Source organism: Natator depressus, chromosome 16 (assembly GCF_965152275.1).
Source record: "Natator depressus isolate rNatDep1 chromosome 16, rNatDep2.hap1, whole genome shotgun sequence".
Lineage (NCBI taxonomy): Eukaryota > Metazoa > Chordata > Testudines > Cheloniidae > Natator > Natator depressus.
In genome coordinates, this window is record NC_134249.1 from 14,398,669 (window position 1) to 14,419,681 (window position 21,013).

The window sequence follows — 21,013 nt, forward strand, 5'->3', positions numbered from 1 at the left end:
AGCTAGTGCAGTGTGGGACAGTTGCAGATGAACTGAATCTGCTGTGGGTTTTTTTATGTAGTGGCTTTGTCAACTTACATTTTAAATAAAATGTGAAAAAAAGGCCCAAAATCCATCCCTGTTTTACTACCAAATCATTAACAGGATGTCTATGTAGAGTTAAATTACAAATAAATCCACTGGGAAAGTGAATTAGGAAGACTTTAACCTGTCAGGACCCCTGAGCATTCTATGTTCTGGTGCTGTAGTTAAAAGGATGCAGTTCAGGGACCAGAGCACAGTGTTCTAGACCGAGGAGACCTGGTTCTCATCTTGCCCTTACTGCCTCATCGCATGACCTTTGGCAAGTCCTACCATGCAGTAAAACAGGTCTAATAATAGCTTCCAGGCAGACTGGGCATGAATTAAGGTGAGATTCTCAAAGTTGTCTAGGAGATTTGGACACCACATTCCCTTTAATTTTAATGGGAGTTCGAACTAAATGAAAGTTGAGACCTCAATGTCTGCAAAGCTCTCTCCGATCCTTGGTGAAAGATGCAATAAGAGTGCAAAATAGAGTACCAAAAGGTACATTCCTTACATTGCATTAGGTTTTAGTGATGCCACCAACCTTTACTGGGGCCAGCATATAACTCTGAACGGGGGACATAAGGAGGAGATAATACGGAGTTATTTATTTATGGACCATCTAAGTCTGCACCCTCATTCTGTTAAGGATTTGGAATCTTAAGCAGCTAGTGTTTGTGTGAATCCTATTGGTCCACCTTTAACTTGCCCTCAATAATCTGGCAATAGGCTGCTTCCATTCCTTGGTCATTACTGTGAGTCCTGTCAGATCTCAACCAACGGCCTGTTTGGGTTTTGTCCCTTTCCCTGAGTGGTTCCACATGCATGCATCACATGACCTGAAACACCACCTGGCTTCCCCCCGGTCTGCAAAAACAATACCTGAGCATCCCACCTCCCCATGTTCTCCGATATTGTGGTTTTAATTAAAAATCTGTGTTTTGCACCTGGTGATTGTGTTCAACTGTGTTGGAATGGGGTTAGCCATTTGGTGGCTCTGCTTCCAAAGCTAATGGCTGCAGCTCTGACTATTCTTGGGTGCTTTCATTGATCTCTCACACCAAAAATGAACAGCCCTTGTGTTTAAGGATACACTTGCCTTATCCAGTTCACTAATCAGTCCTTCTCTATTTGCATCATTATTGGATCTTTGTGTAAATTTACTACAGAACATATGCAACCAGCAAGGCATGGAGGCCCATTCCCCGGCAGGCAAATACCTCCTGGGGATTCCAAAACTCTCATGGGCTGAGACATTTCAATGGTCAGGTTCATTCTGAGGCAGGGCAAGAGCTGAAATGAAGACATCTCCCCTGTGAGGCTGGCCTGCTGTGAGGTTGTAAAGCATGGCTTTATGGGATGGTTCAGGAGAACAGTTTTGTCTAGGTCCAACTTGAAACCCGTGGCTGGATCTTCTCAACAAGATAAACTGAAGCTTGCAGAAGTTCTAAATAAACTCTAGTGTTCCTGTCAATAGGTTATATCCTTCCCTTCTGTATGGCCTGCCTGGCCTGGGTTTTCATGCTGCTCAGGGTGATAGTGTATCACAGGAAAGGACGGGTCAACTGAGCATCAGCTGTCATGAATATCTCCATGTTTTCTTTAAAGGTACTTGTATTCGCCTTAAACATCTCCCTGGGAGCATCAGCTGCATTATTGAAAAGAACAGGTACTCTGGGCTTCGACCATCTTTCGGCCAAAATTCTACAAAAAAAAAAAAAAAAAAAATTAGGCAGTCAGAATCTGTTACACATCCATTTATCAAGGATTGGGGAATGTTTATATCAATTGCATTTAAACAGTATATTAATAAATCTCTTGCTAAAATCAGAATGAAGTCATTTCCACAAGCTTCCAGCTGTTGTTTATTGCAGTTGCACTCAAAATCCCTAATCAGGGTCAGGGCCCATTTGGGTTAGATCGTGTAGAAATACACAGGCAGACCTGGTCTCTGCCCTGAAGAGTTTGCAGTAGGTGGCCCTGATTCAGCAATGCACTTATGTGCTTAAGACCTTATATAAGGATGGACTTAAGCACAAGCTTAAGTGTTTTGCTGAATCTGGGCCTATAAGTAGAGGAACTAGAAAAGGCCATTGATTAATTGGCATCTTGCTAGGATACCTAGGAAAAACATTAGCGCTCACTCCAAAATTCAAGGTATCCAATTAGGACAAAAGGTAAGCTCTGTATTTTAATATGCAAATGATCCCTGGAAGAGCCCCACTTGGTGCTAGTCATAGCAGCCAACTCCTTCGAAAAGTTAGGAAGTGATAAGGTTACAAATTTAGGCCCCAATCCTGCAAATGCATATCAAGGGGACTAGTCACATGGTTAAAGTTAAGAATGTGCATAAGTGGCTACAGGACCAGGGCCTTAATACGTCTACACTACAATAAATAACCCATGGCACCGAGTCCCTGAGCCCAGGTCGATAGACTTGGGCTTGCAGGGCTCAGGCTGCAGGTTCTAAGAATTGCAGTGTAATTCTCCCCCCTCCCGGGGTTTCAGAGCCTGGGCTCCAGCCTGAGTCTGAATGTCTACACTGCAATTTTTAGCCCCACAGCCCAAGCCCTGTGAGCTGGAGTCATCTGACCTGGGCTAGCTGTGGGTCATTTATTGCAGTGTAGATGTATTAAGGTCCTGATCCTGCAATCACAATGAGGACAAAAGTAAAAACCTAGCTCTCAGCGAGTTTATGAACATAAGAGGTGCCATTCTGGGTCAGACCATCTTGCCCAGGATCCTGTCTCTGACAGTAGCCCATACCAGTAATATTCAATGGGAATACTACTACAGGAAGAGTGCTAAATACAGCTACAGAAAACAGACACATTTTACATTCCTAAGTCAATGTATCCTGTAATGGCACAGAATTCTCTAGTGTGCTGCTTATAGAAAAAAATCCAGCAAGATTTAAGACATTGGAATATATTCCTCAGATTGACACTGACCGGGTATAAGACACTAAAAGGAACATTCTGCTGAGATCCCTCCTTTTATTTCAAGTGCATTCTGACAGTGTATATTTTAATATATTTTTTTAAAAAAAAGATCCATTCATGTAGTACATAGCTTCTTTGAAAAAACACTCCCTGGTGGGCTAGAACTAAACTTCCTGAGAGGCTGTAACACAGGTCATCAGCTCTTTTACACAGGTTGCAGTATGAACCTCGAGCACCAGAGTTTATTCCTTTCCAAATTACAGTCGAGGATTTGACTGTATCTTGCTGATCCATCCACATTTTAATTTCCTCTGAACAGATCTGTCTTGCAGGATGCTGGAAATCCCCAAACCCACTGGAGCTGCAAGACGGGCTGTTTCAGCCTGTAGTTCCAATAAAACGTTAATGTATACTAATAGCAAAGCAAAAAGGATTAGGGAGAAACCTCGGAAGCACTGACTTTTATAATGATCAGGACATCTATGCTGAATAAGAGTTTGGGAGCAAACTGTCAACTATTGCACTTTCATGTCAATGCAGGAAAATAAACCTTTAAAAAAAAACCCCAATCCCCTGCTAATTTTTACTGTTTGGGGCAGGAGAGGAGGAAAGATGATTTCCTGGGGACAGGCCCAACAATTTACCAGCATCGGGGAGGAAGCATTGTCTAGTGGCTAGGGTGCCTGGGACTCAGAAGACCCAGGTTCAAGACCCTGCTCTCCCAAGGACTTTCAGTGTGACCTTGACCAAGTCACTTGGTCTCTCTGAGTATGTCTACACTGCAGCTGGGAGGGAGCCTCCCAGGCTAGGTAGACAGACGTGCCGTGATGGGGTTCATGCTAGCGTGCTAAAAATAGCTGGGTGGACATTGTGGCCCTGGCAGAGGCTCAGGCTTCACTGCCTGCTCTTGGACCCAGGGAGCAGGGTTGTGGCCTTCGCTGGTGCAGCAGCGTCCCCACAGCTATGAGCCCGTCTAGCTCCCATCTGTCTGCCCGGGTTGGGAGGTTCCCTCCCAGCTGCAGTGTAGACGTATCCTCAGTGCCCCATCTGTAACATGGGGATAACCACACTTCTCTACCTCACAGGGGGGTTGTGAGGATAAATACGTGAAATGGGGCTACGTAAATACCTAAGACACATCGCAGGAAACCCAGAACGGTGGTGTGAGCATATACACCTGCAAGTTTGGGTCTCTTGCCTCTTGCTCTGCTCAACTGTACCTGCTCACAAGTTCCATCACCTATTGTAAACTCAAATTTAACCCCAACTGAAGCCAACCTGGTAGCCTTTCACTGTGTGCCACAGTCTAATGACATCAACCATGACAAGACTCCAAATTGGAGTTAGAGAAAAATGTATATTAACCCTGTCGCATTTCAAATCCTGTTTTGGTCATTCTTCATTTTTGGCCTTTGTTGCACATTTGGGCCATGCAGGATGGAAGGTTCCACTTTTAACCAGCTCCAGGACAATCCACTCACCAATGTTTGATGGTATCAGTCAAAATATCAGAGATTGTCAAAACCAAGTCCCTTTAAAACCATCTCTCTGAGAGATTCTAACCCAATCCCAGCTGGTTGGTGGCTCCATGGTTTACACAGAGACCGTGGTGTGTGGCCAGGGGAGGGAGAATGCTGAGAGACACCGAATTGTTTGTTGTTTGAAAGCGAGTGTCCCAAAATCCAGGGATTTTCAAGTATCAGCAGAGCCACCGTATAAACCAGAGGTGCTGCATACATCATCAGATAGTTGAGGTGCCAGATATAAACAGAATTTCCATGTACAGGCTCCTTAAACAATGTTAGGCTGAGTTAATCTGACCACAGCTGAATTCCCGCCCTTAATTTATATTGTCATTGAGCAGGAGGCGCTCTAATGGCGTATGAGAGAGCATAAGCCATGGCTATTGTAGCCTTTTATTTTATGTAAAGTGAATTTTGTAATGTGGTATTACACCACCGTGGATTTGGCTCTGGTGGCTACAGTTTCAAGCTTAACAGAGTCAAAGTCACCTCTGCTCCTTGCTTTAGAGGTAGAGTCTTTAGGAACACATAAAGACCCAGGGTAGTGACCACACAGACAGTCACAAGTACAAGGTCTAGACCAGTGGTTCCCAAACTTGTTCCACCGCTTGTGCCGGGAAAGCCCCTGGCGGGCCGGCCCAATTTATTTACCTGCTGCATCTGCAGGTTCGGACGATTGCGACTCCCAGTGGCCGCGGTTCACTGCTCCAGGCCAACAGGAGCTGCTGGAAGTGGCGCGGGCCGAGGGATGTACTGGAGGCTGCTTCCAGCAGCTCCCATTGGCCTGGAGCAGCGAACCGCGGCCACTGGGAGCCGCGATCGGCCGAACCTGCGGATGCGGCAGGTAAACAAACAGGCCCGGCCTGCCAGGGGCTTTCCCTGCACAAGCGGCAGAACAAGTTTGGGAACCACTGGGCTAGACTGTTTTACAAGTTTTATTAAAGTTACAATTAAAGTTCTGATTACCCAGGCATACAGAAATGTTATACAGACCTGTGCACAAGTTACAAATATAGTTATACTCCCATCCTTAGCAGTGTTAAGGTCTGATAGGTCTCTCATGGCTTGATCATCAGTAGAGGGATGGTTCCTGCTGGACCTCCCATAGGGAGCTCAATTTTCCCGTTTGGGGCATCCCCTTTTTATAATGTGGTTCTCTTTATAGCTACATTCTGTGCATGTCCATAAAAGTGTCAACCCTCTTTTCTCTTACTGGTCTGTGTCCCCTGGAAACTTAAGGGACCCCAATATTCTACAGGCTGTGTAAGTTCCCTTTATTCTCATTAGCATCGACACATACCCTGTAGTCTATGGTTAAGACACATGTTGGAGACAGATGCACCTTTACAGTATTTTTATGATCTAATATTAATCTTCTGCAACGGTGCTGGAACAATTTTGACAGTGGGGGTGCTGAGAACCATTGAACCAAACTGTAAACCCTGCATATAATGGAAACCACTTCAAGCCGGGGGCTACAGCACCCCCCGCACCCCTAGTTCCAGCACCTATGATCTTCTGGGTAATTTTTCACAGTATGACTACTTGGTACCTCTTTTCCCATAATCTTAGGACATCAGGTTATTTTCTGGTTACTTAAGTCATCATTTCTTGTCTCCAAGGCCTTAAATAGCAAAGCTAAAGTCTTGCAGGCCTCAGCCTACAGGTTCTTGCATTTCAGCTTGTCTTACTCATGTCTGATACTTGGTTCCTCTAAATACTGATCAATCTCATACTTTTATAATCCTACAAATTAACTCTAATTAACATACAATGAATATAGATAACATATTGATTAATCATAACATTACACAATAAATGGATAATAAACTAAAATCATTGGCTACACTATTAACTTTCTGGCTCGTGGCCCTTTTTATCACTTTCTTGTCTTCCAATTTGTAATTAAACTGAAGATTCACGATCATTACATTACAGCATAACAGAGAATACACCTGCATGGTCCTCTCCAGGGGGAGAAGGAGAGCCCATTGTTGGGACTGGAAGGGTGTCCTACTCTGGGTAACATTTATCCAAGCTCAGGTATTGGAGGAATATTTCATTGGCATACGAGATATCTTCTGCCAGGTGCCTCTACCCTGCCCTTGTAAGGGGGAGAGACTTGATGATCTGACAGGCCTTTCCCATCGTCTGAGCCCTGATCCTATGATTGTTCCCCATGATAGGGTTCCCAGAACTTTGCTATAAGCATTGCCTTCATCCTCAGAGCCCAAACATATACTTAGGACTCAGCTGATGAGGCAAAGGCCTTCAATAGGAGCAGGATCACCTTGCGTTTCTCTGTTCTGTTAGGTTCCTCCTAGTCTGGTCTCAGCAAGGGCCTGAGCCAACGCCCACTGGGGAGATTTTCCATTGACTTCAGTGAAAGTTGGATTTGGCCCCCTCATGAGGTACTGAGCATCTTTCTCCTCTCTATCCATTAAGGCTCTATGGATGTCAATTAATCTTTGAGACCAGTGTCTGTTTTTCAAGCCCTAAATAAACAAAACAACATTCATTTCAAAGCAAATAAATACATTTCCCCAACGTGGCTCGAGTTGCCCTGGAGGAGGCTGAGTTCTGGTATATTAATTCGTAATTTCATAAATTTCCATCAACTTTCTCACAGTTAGGCTCACAACTGGGGTAAGCCTACTAGGCCCCAGTTATCACTGTCAGGAACTATGGGCTAGAGTTCCCACAGCTGAGCCTGGCGCTAACCCACTCAGTCCTCAGCCTGGTTAAAGAGACCACCTGGGCTGTGGCAGAATCTCCTGATTGGCCCGCCCACCTTAATGGCTGCAAGGAGCCAACAGTCTGCATTTAAGCTCAGCTCCAGGCTTGTTCCTAGTTTTGTTCCTGATGCTGGCTCTGAACCTTGGCTTATCTCCTGGCTCCACCAGCTAAGTTGGCCTCTGGCTCTACCCACTGGGCTGGGCAGCAGTGCTAACCATTGGGACAGCCTCTTACTCTAACCCAGGGATTGGCAACCTTTAGCCCACAGTCCGCCAGGGTAAGCCAGGCCGGTTTGTTTACCTGCCACGTCCACAGCTCCAGCCTATCACAGCTCCTCCTGGCCACAGTTCACCGCTCCAGGACACTGAGGGCTGCGGGAAGTGACGTGGGCCGAGGGATGTCCTGACTGCTGCTTTCCACAGCCCTCATTGGCCTGGAGCCGCGAACCGCAGCCAGTGGGAGCTGCAATCGGCCAAACCTGCAGACACGGCAGGTAAACAAACCATCTTGGCCCACCAGGGGACTTACCCTGGTGGGCTGTGGGCCAATGTTGCCGATCCCTGTTCTAACCACTAGGTCAGACCAACTTGTCCCTGATGACCACTACAGGTCCCCTCAATAAGGCCTGGATCACAGCTCAGGAAACATTGCTCTAAAAGGATACATGATAAAGGTAAAGAGCAGATTCAGATTAGTACACTCAACTACAGCAAAGAGGTGAAGTAGGGTGACCGGATGTCCCTTTTTTAAAGGGACAGTCCCATTTTTGGGGACTTTTTCTTATACAGGCACCTATTCCCCCCCATCCCCTGTCCCATTTTTTCACCGTTGCTATCTGGTAACCCTAGGGCGAAGTACTGTAACTCCCTGTTCAGTGTGTGCACCATGTCTCCCCCGAGGCCTGATCCATAGTTGTCAGGAACCTATCACAGTTCCTCATTAGGAGCTTATTTCTCTCACTCAAGCAGTGAAGCTCTTTGTTCTGAAGATCCCGGTTCAATCCCTCCAACAACTAAGACTTGGGACAGAGACTATCTTTTTGCTCTGTGTTTGTACAGCACCTAGCACAATGGGATCCTGGGCCATGATGGGGGGGCTCCTAGCTACTCCTGCAATACAAATAATTAATAATAAGAAGATGATGTGGTGATAAACACATTGGAGTTAATAGTCAACAGGAGAGAGAAAGAGATGTGTGTAAGGGAAGCATACTGGGCATTCATTCACCAGAGCTCTGTGAGAGAGTTGGGACAAAACATGAAAAGCATGTGAGGGCACTTGATCTTGCAAAAAGGAAATAAAAACATGCAAAATGTCATGACTTTTTTCCCCTTAAAATGAGGTGATTTTTTTGAGCAAATGGTCCTGGTTTAAAGCAAAACTTTCAACACTTCAAAATGCTGTTGAGGTCAGCATCAATGCTCACATTATAAAAACACAGGTAAATAGTCCCATGTTTCAATGCAAAAGCCACATTTTGGCGAGAAGGGGGGAAAATGAAGCTACATTTGAGGATGGTTTAATAAAAAATCCCAAAATGAAATTGTGAAAATGTTCATCAACCCACTGACAGTTTCCCTCAGCCCTAATGCTCGTGGGGACACAAAGCTGCTTCTAAGCCAGCACTGGAGGAGTATGCATGTAGATGATCCAGCAGGAGATCCATTACAATTCTAACCCAACCCTTAGGGGATGTGACTTTGTCTTTACCCTGGTTATAGATAATTAAAAGCTGATTGGATCAACTTCAAAGTAGCTCTCTGTTCCCTATACAGCCATCATCCTGATATGACAAGGCTTGGAGCAGGGGTACTGCACAATCACTGCCCATGTGCTGTGAGTCTGCACAGTTTGGTATGGCTCTGTGATAAGAGAAAGTACTCTTTCCCACCCACTCCTTATATTGCTGGGATTCTCTTTCAGCTACAGTCCACATATGGGGCCCACAACCAGCTGGGTTGTAGGGACATCATTCCATCACATGTCAAGGGGCAGCGCTTGTATCCCAGAGGTACCTATTTCCTGTCCAGGGCCCTCATGAGGGAGGGAAGTATTATCACCCCATTTGACAGCATACACAGAACAGCTAAGTGATTTGCTGGAGGTCAGTCAGGAGGTCTATAAGAGAGCAGGGACTTGAACCCAGGACACCTGAATCTCAGGCTAGGGTAGCACTCCACCCTCCAGGCTATCCTTCCTCACCTTTACCTCTTCTACTGCATGTATTGATCCTGTACAAGGGCTAGTCTGGTGGTGCAGTGACAGCACAGTGCCATGGCCAGGCAAGGACCAGAGACTAGGGGTGAAATCCTGGCTCCACTGAATTCAATAGGAGCTTTGCCACTGACTTCAGTGGGGTCAGGATTTCATGGTGGGTCTTGGGCTGCTGGGCTGGAAGGAAGCATCTTGTAGCAGTTGCTCATGCATCCCTCTTGCAGAGGATTTCTGTTGGGAGCCATGGCCAGCCCTTTGCTGGAGGGAAGGTTTCTGTACTGGCAACTTGGTAGGAGGAGAATAGTCATAGGGTGTGTGGGGCGTGGGATGACTTCTCACCAAAAGAAAAGCAGGGGGTTAACTCTCTGCCTGGCCCTCACACAGCTGTAGAGGGTGGAGTAATAAGCCAGGGCTGGGCCAATCAATGTCTCAGTAGGAATATAAGCCAGGATAAAGGCAGCTGCTATAGAGGCAGGCTTCAGGATAGGGATTGGGCTCTTTACCTGCTCAATGGGACTGGTGTGAGGCTTAAAATGCAGGGGCGTGAAATGAGCTGCTTAGGTAGAACGGGCCCTGGAAGGGTAAAGAGTTTATCCAAAGTCTCCATAGAGTGAGGTGGAAACAAAACTGCTACAGTAATAGTGGGGATTCTTCTTTAGGGGGCTTGCCTGCTTCTGGGGAAGTTCAGCTTCCTCTCTGGGTGCTGCTAGCCTGTCCCAATACCCCTGAAAAGCCATGCTTTTTAACCTGTGAAATGCACCAGATTGCAGTGTGGTGGGGATATATTAAAACAAAATATTTTTGGGGTGGCCAATTGCCCTGAAATTTTATCCCCATTCTCAAACACATGGCTGTACATCCATAGATCTTAAGGCTAGGTGGTACCATGGTGATCATCTAGTCTGACTTCTTGCATAATACAGGTCAGAGAGGCTCATTGTGTGTTGAGCCCAATAACTTGTGGCTGAATGAGAGAATGTCTCTAAGATATCTAGCCTTAATTTAAAGACTCCAAGCAATGGAGAATCCTCAGTTTCCTTTGGCAGTGTCCCAATGGTTCACTACCCTCACAAGGAAGAATTTGCAACTTATTTCTAGTCTGAACTTTGCTGACTTCCAGTCATGGGATCTTCTTTTTAACTTTGCTAAAAGAGAGCCCTCTGGCATCAGATCTCTTCTCCCCACATGGGTAATCATAGACCATGACCACATCCAATGCATCTACTTTGTTTTGACTACTGACCAGTGTGTAGGGTCAAGAAAAACTAAGATGTGACCACAAGGGAAAATTACTTCAGCCCCCTCAAGTAGCTGAATTAATATTCACGCTGTGAGGGCTTTGTCTACACTGGAAATGCTACAGTTCCCATGCTGAAGCTGTACTGCTGTATGCTTCAGTGTAGACACTACCTATGCGGACAGAAGGCATTCTCTTGTCAGTGGAGGTAATCCACTTCCCCCACAGGTGGCAGCTAGGTTGACAGAAGAATTCTTCTACTGACCTTATGCTGTCTACAGGGGGACTTAGGTCAACTGAACTATGCTGCTCGGGGCTGTGGATTTTTTACACTCCTGAGCAATGTAGCTGGGTCGATCCAATTTTCTAGTGTAGAGCAGCCCTAAGGGCCTGTCATCCTGAACGATGTGCCCTGATCTCCAACCTGGCACAATCCAACATCTCCAGAGCTGTGGGTGATGGCGCCTCTCCCTGAAAGCTGCCATTGCACTGATGCTTCCCAGTAGCCAGGCTAGTCTGCTGGAGGCACAGGATGGCTGTGGGGAGAGTGTCTGTCGGGGACACAGGAAGGCTGGGGGGAGAGTGCCTGTTGGGGACACAGGAAGTGCACCCGGAAGCAGGAGGAGGACAGGCGGCTTCTGAAGTTGTTGCAAGGTGAGTTCTGTGATTGATTTGTATTTATCTGGTTACGTTACATTAACTGTGGTTTAATGATTAATAGCAGGTAGGAATACAGGCAACCTACCAGAGCCAAGGGAGTACAAAGGCAGACCCCTTTGGGGTTCACAAACCTTCCTTTGGGGACCCCGACTTATCCTTTGCTGTGCAAATACGGGTGTCCTTCTAGACAAATAAGAGACAGCATAAACTAGTGATTAAAGCATAGACTTGGGACTGTAGGTTCTATTCCTGGCTCTGCCAATGACTTACTGTGTGACCTTGGGCAAGTCTCTGCTCTGCTCTGTGCCTCAGTTTCCCCCATTTGTAAAGTGGGGATAGGGATAGTTAGCTATTTCCCAGGCGTGTCTGAGATATGCATCATTCATGTCTACATACTACTCTCAGATCCCTAGATGCCAAGTGCAAAGAGTTCTTATTAACTTACCTTTAAAAAAACATTGACAGTTTCTTGCTGTTCTCATGTTTCATAAGCTGAGGATTTCTTCCTGTGTCCCAAATGGTGTCATTGTATTGTCAAGACAGTTGTTTTGTGGCTAAATATTAATTTCTTACATGCAAGACATTTTTAATTGTAATTTTGCTGAATAGTTTATTCCTTTGTGATTAGATGCAGTGGTTAGAAAATATTTTCTATAACTCTGCAGCTTCCCTTTAACTTTCAAGACAGACCAAATAAACCTTTAAATCAAGGGATAGGATTAAATCAAAGAAGAGCATTAATCATCAAAAATACTAGCAGAATACAGACAGGTCAATGTGAATAATTACTGCTCAGATGCTAATTATGCACCACTACACAAACGTAACATATTAAACACACTGCTAACATGAATGGCCTCTCGACCATATTGCTTTGTCCCTCACAGCTATCCTACTGTTCTCTCTGCATGGGAGTAATTCAAACATCTGCTAACATAGGCACATCCCAAAATATATTTCTGCTAACTCTCACACAAACTGGGGAGACCTTAGCAGACAGAAAAGAGAAAGGGGAAGAATCTGGAACTTGGACCTAGGGAGTCTATGGAGACTTGGGTTTAAGGAAGGGCCGATTCTGGGGAGGTTAAGATAGAAAAGTGCTTTTACTGGCCTGATCCCAGATACATTGTGACTCCCTCCTTGTCCGACCTACAGCTTAACCAGGTGTTGAGTGGCCGCTTCTGCCACCTTTGGTCGGAAAACTCATTTCTTGGCTTCCAGCTTTTTAATAAGGGGCCTGATCCAGTCCCTCCTGGAGTCAATGGAAAGATTCCCGTTGATTAGAATAGGCCCTGGATCAGACCCTAAAGGTACTGAATGCTGGTGAAGGTGCTGAAAAGACAGCCCTGGGCATGCTTCTCCGCTATCCTGCACTTTCTATGGTCACTTACGTCTGTGCAAACTAAGCACGAGTAACATGCTGCTGCAAATGAGTGGAGAGCTCTTATCTGACTGTATTTTAATCCACTGTGCACGGGTGCTGCTCTTCTTCTGTGCTTGCCCAGCGACTAGCACACTGGGGTCCTGGCCCGTTACTGGAGCAATACAAACCACTGGCCAAGCTTGCAAGGCCGTACGTTCAACTCAGTGGCATTTCTCAGTGTCTGGAATGCAATGACTTTTGAACACCACATCCAATCAATTCCAACATTTCAGGGACTGTTCTATGAATGCACAGAACCCTATTGATTTTGGCGAACATTGGAAAACCAGGAGGAGGAAGTGGGGCATACATGAAGCCCCTGGTATCTGGTTAGCAGAGCTAGCACCTTCAACCACCTTGGTAATTGTCTATAGAACAAAGAATCTTAAACGAGGAGGAAAGTCAAACATTTTCTTGAGCTTTGTCTGTTGTATTTCAGTGCTAACAGTTACCAGCTGTGCTCCACTCTTTATAGCGTCCCCAACCTACTCGGAGTCACTGCCAGGATGTGGAAGGTTGGTCTTGTGGCTAAGGCACTGTTAGACTCAAGAGACTTAGGTTCAACTTCCACCTCTGCTGCAGACTGTTTGTGTGACTTTGGGCTCGCTGGGCCTTAGACTCCTGATCTGTAAAATGGGGATAGTAACACACCCTCTGTGTTTTAGCTAGGTAGACTGTAAGCTCCTCAGAACTGGCTCACTGTGCATGTGTGCGTGCCTGTTCAATGGGGTCCTGATCTTACCTGGGGCCTCCGAGTGCTACCAGCACTCATCTAAGAATAAATTCTAGGATGGATTTAGCTTCATAGGAGGCACAACACCTGCATCCTCTGAAAGGGGCCTGCTACCAACCTATGGCACTGGGGCCAGACTCAGAGCAGCTTTATTTCCAACCGGTAGCTTTTGAAAGTGTGGCAGAGTGCAACAAAGATGTAGAGACCCACACTTGGAAGGCACTGGCCTCCGGCCACAAGCAGCTTCTTAAAATGACTGCTTTCCAAGCAGGCACACCTGCCCCTTCTTAAAGGGGCCAGCGTGTAAGCAAGCGCTCTCCCTCCTTTGTTAAGGAAGAATCTCCATCTCTGCTCCCTGACAGAGCAAGGTGACTCCTACCAGAAAATGCGGGATTCTGATACGAGACACTAAAGAGGCCCAGGAGAGACCTCTGCATTTGATCTAACCCTGGGAGCATTCTGAGTGGAAATGATTTGCTTGCTGCTATTTTACAATAGCAGGTTAGGGTCTAGGATTTGTTTACTTCTTTCTTTTTCCCAAGGACAGACAGTAGAAGCTCCAGGGAGGGAGAGATGTTTATGCACAGTGAAGAGCAGGCCTTTTCTCTCCGCTTTTGTTCGTCCACAGCCGTCAGTCTGGCCTGGCTCAGAGACTCTATGGCTACTTTTGCTGCATGGAAAACTGGGCTTCTTCCTCTTTCCTCATCTCTCCCCAGAATTCCCTCTGAGTTCTCTGGTTCTGCTGAAAACCTTACTAATCAAGTTCCCTTCCTACTAAGGTCTCGGCCCCAGTCCTGGAGAGCACCAGGCTAGATCATTAGGTCACAGCAGTAGTGGCCTTGAGGCCACCTGGATGTGTGTGGTCCTCCCTTTAGGTTGCATTTCCCTTCCCTCCCCACTCTCCAGTGATGTGGGCACGTTGGTGCTGCTCATGAACAGATCCTTTTACTTTACTGCACAGACAGCCAAGAATGAAAGGCATGGTCCCTGATCCCCACTGGTCAAGGACCAAAAGTGGAACAAAGCCTAGGAATGAGAGAGAAATAACAGCAAGAAGGGATGGAAGGAATGATTACTTCAGGATAAATAGCAATGTCTCTAACCTCTGCTCAGTGACACCAGGTCTCTGAGGCTGGAAAGCTTTCAGTCATGGCAGCAAGAGAAACCACAAGATCAGTATGGGATGGGGGCAGATTTGGTACTGAGATGAGGGATGTCCCCTATAACAATAGAGGGGTGTGTGTGTGTGTGAATGGCGAATCCCTCCCCCCTCCCCGCCAAGGGTTTAGGAGATGTGCAGGCTTCCTCTGGTAGCAGATGAGATCAGCCAGACCCTGTGTCCTTCCCCTCACTCCAGCCCATCTGTTCCAGCCTCTTTTACAAGTATCTCTAAGGGATCAGAGGCCAGGAGGGAAGGCTGTGAACAGGGGAGGCAAGTTATGCCCTGTCTTGTCAAGGTGGGCACAGCTCTCCTAGCCTGTAGTCTGGGAGAGGCTGTGGGTTCCGGGCTTAGGATGAAGGGACAAAAATTTTCTGGGGAAGAGAGAGAGACTGTGTGTGTGTGTGTGTGTGTGTGTAGGGGAGCAACCTTACGCTGTCACCTCCCTTCCAGCCAGAATGCTACTGACATCATGATTAATTTATCAGGTGCTTATGAATATGCAGATGAGGCTCCAGTTTCTAGGCTCCGCTTTCAGGAGAGAGGCTGTGTGATGAGGTTGCTGCTGCGTCTGCTGCCTTCTTAAGAAGAGAAATGTCCTGTAGTGGTGTTTCAAATATATAAATAAATGAATTCACCTCCAAATAAGTCAGGAACTCAACAGTCCCGCCTGAGCTGGGAGAGCTACTTATTTCCCTTTGTGGGTGGGGTTCTTACCCAACCAAGGAGTCAATTACTTTTTCTTGTGGGGGGACACATCTTTGTCAATGTTGTCAATTGCAGCCTCTTGTCTGTTTCAGTCCATAGGAGAAGGCAAAGAAACTTTTATCCTGGGAAATGTGGCAAGGCTTGATTTGCCCATAGGAATGAGGAGGGAGGGAGCTGACTACAGGTTGTGGGGGTGGGTAAGGCTGGGGGAAGGTATCTGGCTACTGGAGCACAGGGCCACAGGGTTCCCCAGGAGGTGAAGCCTCCACCAGCCACTCCTTCCTCTTGCAGTTGCAGCCCTGGAAGGCAGAGGAACCGGTTGTTCAGGCAGCCTGTTTATAGAGGGCCTCGAGGAGGGAAATGCTGGGGTGTGTGCGTGCATGTGCGTGTGGGAGGGGGGCTGGTTAAAACAAGCTTCTGATGCAGCCTGTGGGACTGACTATCCCTGTCCCAAAGGGACCGTGGCAGCACCAGAGAGTAAAAACCAAAGGACTGTTTGATGCACCAGAGTTTGCTGGAAGGTGGCTTGATTGGGGGAGGGGCTGCAATAAGCAGAATTAGGCCAACTAGTTCATGGGAACCTTTCAGTGAACGAGTCATGGCTGCAGGTCAGTCACTTTGAGGGTTTGGTGCATGTTCGGGGAACGAGGGGGTCCCGTCATTAAAGTGGAGGATTGGAATCCAGATCTGACTTTGATTCCTGGTTCTGCCACATCCCATCACAGCTTTGTGCCTCAGTTTCCCCCTCTGTAATCTGGAGGTGGGGGGGGGATAATCCCCTCCTGCCTCAAGCAGCAGGGCTGTTGTGAGGCTGAATTAATGAGGGTGCCTACAGAGTTTGGCAATTCCCTGATGGAAGGGACTGGAGAAGGGTGAAAATATTATTTTCCTCCATGTCACGGAGTCCCCGGGCGATGCTCTGGAACTGCTCCTTATGAAGCCAGTCAGGACTCTGGGGAAGTCTCCTCTCTGGGAGCAGCCTGTCTGCAGGACACACAGCTCTCACAGCTTCCACCTTCCTGGGTCTGACCTCGGAGCATTCAGCATCCTCTGCCCCTCCGTGCGCTTCCCACAGCCAGTCCGCCCAGGCGGGGTCCTGGGGAGGGCCAGAGGGTCCTGCCCCACAACTCTGCAGTCAGACATGACTCTCAGCCAGCCAGTAAAACAGAAGGTTTATTAGACGACAGGAACATGGTCTAAAACAGAGCTTGTAGGTTCAGAGAATAGGACCCCTCAGCTGGGTCCATTCTGGGGGGAAGTGAGCCAGACAACCATGTCTGGCACTTCACTCCATGTCCCCAGCCAGTCCCAAACTGAAAGTCTCTCCAGCCCCTCCTCCTCTGGGCTTTGTCCCTTTCCCAGGCCAGGAGGTCACCTGATTCCTTTGTTCTCCAACCCTTTAGCTCTCACCTTGCAGGGAGGAAGGGCCCAGGCCATCAGTTGCCAGGAAACAGGGTGTTGGCCATTCTCTGTGTCCAGACCCCTGCACACACCTGCCCTCTAGGGCTCTGCAATGATCACACACCCTTATCCCACCACCTAGATACTTAAGAACTGCACAGGGGAAACTGAGGCACCCCCACACTATTCAGCGGAAACATTAAGAACAGTCCTGCTTCGTCACACTCCAACACGGCAAGGAGGCAGCTCCCACACTCCCAGGATGACTAACATCTCACAGGATGACTAACTCTGCGGAGGCTGGAGCAGGGTCCGTTAGAAAACAAGAGAAACCATTTGCACTACCGCTGGGCAGTGATGTGTGGCGGGCTTCATGTTACAATTCTGCCGCCAAACTGAACAGAGGGTTGGGGTGATTTGACTGACTCTGGGGAGCCACCACTTCTGTGGATGCTGCTAAGCCATCCCCTGCAGAGATGACTGACACCGGGGGTGCCCTGGAATAGGTCTGAAAAGCTCCAGGTCTCAGCTCTTCTGCATTCCCACGGACACCAGTTGGCTGCTGTGTCAAACCACGTCAGCACAGATCTTTTCAGCAGGTGGCACTTGGTCTCTTTAACAAATGGGGTCAGTTCCCTCCCTTGGTTATGGGAAAATAGGAAAGTGGAGAGATTCTCCAGCCACTCGCTCCCAGCTCTCCGGGAACACTGACTAAGTCATGGGTTTTGCCAAAAGTGAAGAAGGGTAATGCCATTTGCTTAGGGACCCCTGGTCTCTGATTACTAATGGGCAGAGAGCAAGAAAAGCTGCACTAGCAGTGACCCCCAAAGCCGATGGATGGGCAGGTGGGTTTACACCTCCATAGCTCCTGAGAGCTGAATCCCGCCATGGTCTCCTTCCAGGGTGATGTAACACAGCTACCCCTCCCCTGACATACACTGCACTCCCCCATGGACCTTCTGTGCCCTGTGACACACTAGCAGGGGAGGTGCCATTTGTCCCAAGAGAATTGTGTCCCAGAGCAAAAATGTTCCCTTGCAGTTTCTTTTGGGGGTGGGGGTCAGCAGATCAGAAGAAAATATGAAAGGAGTGATGAATGGCTGCCCATCTCAATAGCCTCATGGCCTGCAGTGCAACCATAGGTGAAAGATGCTGCAACATGGGCCTCCTTCCTCCCCCCCCAGCTGTGGGATTAGTAACATCACACTAGCGATACCAGGTGGAAATAGTTCCTTGCCTCCGTCACAGCTCTGCGAGAGGCTCAAGAGACGTGGGATCTATTCCCCCTGTACCTCCAACAGTCCTTGGGCAAATCACTGAAGACCAGACCTTCCAAAGAGCTAAGGGGGTCAGATGCTGAACTAAATTCTCCCTCCAGTGTAAATGGGGACAGTACTTCTATAGTGCTCTCCCTCAGGGGATGCCCCAGCATCTTGTGAACATTAAGTATGCCTCGGGACATGGTAGAGATGTACCAAGTGGGCACCCACCACCCCAGCTTCCACCCTGGAGGGAGCAGGACTTGTCTCATTTCCCCAGGGGAAGGCGGATGTTTGGTTTAGAAAGATTTGTCTTGGGATTTCACACACATCGCCAACAAGCCTCTCTCTCTCACAAGGTGTGTGGGGGAGAAGTCACCAAGAGATGACCCAGAGAGACTCAGAGATCCCAGGAGAGGTGGGATGAGTTAGCCAAGTAATTGCTCCTGAGCAAGAGCCCAACTTCACAAAGCATGGCCCGCAAAGGTGTAAGTACCAGCTCTGAACCCTTCCCAATGGGCCAAAGCACCTGTGACCTCAATGCTTTGCCCAGACACAAAACCTAAGTGGAAAGAGAAATGTCAGATTTCCTCCCATTGGAAGAAGATGCATTTGTTTTAAGTGGAGCCACGCTACCATTCCAGGATCCATGTTAGAGGGGGTGGGATGTAATTTTTGTAGTTCTGGAGGATACTGTTAGCCAGGAGTGACTATTAGCTAAGATGGTCAGGGACGCAACCCCATGCTCTGGGTGTCCCTAAGCCTCTGATGGCCAGATGCTGGATGACAGGAATGGATCCCTCCATAATTGCCTGTTCTATTCATTCCCTCTGAAGCATGTGGCATTGGCCACAGGTGGAAGACAGGACACTAGGCTAGGTGGAGCCATTATGGCTGTTCTTATGTGCTAGATGGAAAGCCCATCGTAGATGGCTCTCCAGGGCTGGGTCTTGGTTTTCGGAAAGCCTTTGCCCCCATTCACCTTCTTCAAGGATGGAACAGCCCAGAGCCTCTCTGGTGGCACCTCACTGGTGCCACTCTTGGGAGGAAGGAGATGTTGCACTAAGTAGGGGTGCTGCTGGGTCCCTCTGGTAATTAACTAGGAGGCAGAGGCTTCAGGAGGCCAGCTGCGGCCTGGGCAGCCCAAACCCAGGACCTGTCAGATTCTCCCAACCACCCTAGAGCTGCTGCTGGCCAAGGGGCTGGCGGGGGCATGGGAGCCAGGTGCACCCATGACCAGCAGCGTCTCTCACCGCCCCCCAAATGGGGGGGGAGGGGGGCCGAGGCTGCCAGCAAAGAGCCGACTTCTAAAGAAGGCCGTGTGCCCTTTAAAGGGGCACCATCGAGAGGCGGGTGCGCGGCGCCCCTCGCCCCACATCCATCCTCATTAAAGCCGAGCGAGGAACTTCAGTCCCACGCTGATCTCTCTCTCGCTTTCCCCCGGAGCGGTTTGTGGTGTTACAGGCAGGGGGGAGGGAGGCGGGGAGACACAGCAAGCCCCTGTTCAAGCCCTGGCACCAGGGCTGAGCTCTGCTCTGAAACCCGCTGCTCTCCGCTCGCCAGCCGCCGGGCGCTCCGCGGTGCAGAGTGAACGGGGCAGGGGGGCGAAAGCTGGGAGCTGGACTGAAGGGCGCTGGGCCGGTTTGTTTAGCTCTGCAAGGGGAGAGGGGCCAGTGTTTGCGCTTCTAACAAAGGCTCACGGTGCTGCTGCTCCCCCGCCCCCTTGGCCATCCTCGCTGGGGCCCGGCCCTCGGGCCCCACCGCGATCCGGGCGCCCGCTCCCCAAAACTCGCCTCTGCCAGAGGGGCAGGTCGGAGCGTCTGTTCCCATTCCCCCAAAGCAGCGGGAGGGCTGCAGTGCTCAAAAACTGGCGCTAGGGGGAGCTCTGACAACTGGCTTCGCCAGAGAGCCAGGGTAGGTTTTTAATGGCATAAAATCACAATAATAATAATAACACAAAAAAGATTTCGGAGACTTCGAAGAGAAAGAAAGAAAAGAAAGAAACCCTTCCCCTGCAGAACAGGAGACTCCTGCCCGCAAAGTCAGAAAGTTGGTGGGGGGGAGAACAGTTAAAACACCCATTGAAAGGCGTCCCCCTAGTAATTCCAGGCTGACACAGGGCGATTTTTAACTTAAATGTTGTGTGTGGGTTATTGGGTACACACACACACACACACACACGTTGCTACCTTGTGAGTAAGCTCGATATAATCGACTAAATGTTTGCTTGACTAATCGGACTCTCCTGTTGTTTGTGCCTTTCCAATGCGATTTTTTTTCAGTCCCTCCCTCCCCTCTGGTCAATATCTCTGGAGAGGAAAGCACAGGACTTCGTTGCGACCTTTGGGGGGTTTTTTTAGGGCGAAACGTTGCAGCCATCGGCTCACAAGCGAAATCGTGGCGACGCTGTTGTAAAAGAGCTGGACTAGCAGCGGCACCAGCGGTGGATTTTGCTCGAAACCCTGCACGCTTTTTGTAGGGGCTTTCAAAATCCTCCTCTTCTCAGGTCAGCCTGTAGGTGGTCAGGGAGCCTTGATTACCGTCATTCATTTGGTTTTTTTTTTTTAAATAAATAAATAAAACACACCACCAAGTGGCACAGCGTGGTGATAACAAACTGCAACTTAGAAAACAAACAAACCCCAACTTCACACCGGGGAGGATGAGGCAGGGCTGGGGACGGAATTAGCTGAGCGCGCTCCGCCTGGGCTGCGACAGGAATCAGCTTTGGGCCCCCATTTTTCAGACCCTCTCCACGGCTGTTTTTTTTATGGGTCAGCTTGTGGACTCGGAGACCCGTTGCTGGGCTAAGGGTATTTGTGTATTCTGGGGCTAGTAGTTTTGTGCAAACCAGTCACGCTGGGTTTTAGCTGGTTTAAAGCAAGGAGCAGGCACTTGCCTGGAGGAGATCGGATTTATGTGGCTGGAACATCCCTGTCTCCACCCCGCTAT